Genomic DNA, 1,853 nt, shown 5'->3' on the forward strand with positions numbered 1-1,853 from the left:
AGAGAGAGAGAGAGAGAGAGAAAGAAGGAAGAGTTGGTGCATGAATGTAGGAGTGTGCGTATGTATATGTGCATGCTCTTTGCATATTATGTTTGGTGCTTTTTTGTGCTTACAACATGAAGTCCATTGCCTTTGGTAAGAATGACAGGTATAGCAAGGGGGCGAATGAAGGAACAGAATCTCGTCATATTAGAGAGAGAAATATCTCTGTTATATTGAAATAATACATATCCCTGATTTTGTCAGAAGCTTGTCTTTCTGTTGATATTGATCATGGAAATAAATGGGTTTTTAAAAATATTTTTGAGTAGTTTGAACACGGTTTTCAGGTTGTAATATTTTCACAGTATTTGTTTCTTTTAACTTTGGTGTCCACAGAACAGGTTGCTCACCTGTGATATCTTGACCAACCAACTGTATCACAAAAGGGGTTGTTCACCTGTTAACTTCCTGCCTCATATGACCTTATGCTGTTGCAAGCGCTGTGAAACCTCTATTAAAACTAACTTCTTACCACTTGGCTGGAAATGGGCGCATGGACTAGTCAATGTCTACTGCACAAACAGTGTATACAGTAGACATCGGTTTTCACCGGTTTGCAGAGATGGAATATGTACAGGGAGAGACAATTTGCCTGTTTGTAGAGATGGAATATGTACAGGGAGAGACAATTTGCCTGTTTGCAGAGATGGAATATGTACAAGGAAAGACAATTTACCTGTTCGTAGAGATGGAATAGGTACAAGGAAAGACAATTTATCTGTTTGTAGAGATGGAATATGTACTACGACAGACAAGCACCCGATCTGTTGTCACGCCGATGATCTGTTGGGACGAACACACTGGCCAGGTGTATGTTCATGTGAAGTAGTCGGGGCCTTAAGGGGGAACATCTGGTTTTGAATGAACGTTTGAAAACAACCCTGACACCCCCCCCCCCCCACACACACACACACAAAGTAGAATAAAATACAGAGCGTACTAATCTGTACCACCTTCTGTCCTGTTTCTGCTACTCATTTCTTTTTCAATGGTCCTTTCTAGACACGTATTACATGTATTCTCTAACTAAATATGATATTCCGCATCAACGTCTGTAGCCTACTGTCCAAGGCTTGACACAGGATTATTTCGTATTAGAAGCCAAGTGCTGACAAGAAGACAGGAAAAAGTTAGGGGATGGGCCTCCTCCAACCGCCGAATCATTTCGATACTAGGCCTACTGTTTTGATATTGGCATCCCACGTGATGTGCATGTTTTCTGGAACGATGTACACTTCTTAAATCGGTATATCCATACAAAAATTAATTTACTGTTGATATCTTTCCTCGGTTTCTACACTTAGATAACTTATGAAAAATGTATCTGCTTTGCACTTACTATTATCATAGAATGTCTGATAACAATTGTGACAATGCAATGCTAAGAAGGCTACAGTCATTTACTGTAATCAAGTCGATGTGTGTTTTCCATCTTTCAGTAAGTTAGGCCACTGAATATAATGTGAGAGAAGTCAAAGCAAGTTCAGTACGTGAGGCCACTGAGTGTTGCCAGATAAGTCCATGAACTCGCACGCGACCCGTAATTAAGTGTGGCTATTGACTAGATTTAGTGTGCACTTGAAAAAAGGTAAAGATCAGAGCAAAAGTCTATCGCCACGCATGATCTCCAAGGTGAGACAGAGCAAGCCATGCGTGCCCAATACTGCCTTCCTTCCTAAGTTACACTCTGAATGCAAACCTCCCCCCCCAAAAAAAAGTCAAAAACAACTAAAAACAAGAAAGCAAGTACAGTCGTACCGACTGTGACCATGCCATACAAACAACCCGTCTCAACAACTTAGACATTCTCA

Source organism: Aplysia californica, unplaced genomic scaffold (assembly GCF_000002075.1).
Source record: "Aplysia californica isolate F4 #8 unplaced genomic scaffold, AplCal3.0 scaffold01036, whole genome shotgun sequence".
In the NCBI taxonomy this organism is placed as follows: Eukaryota; Metazoa; Mollusca; class Gastropoda; order Aplysiida; family Aplysiidae; genus Aplysia; species Aplysia californica.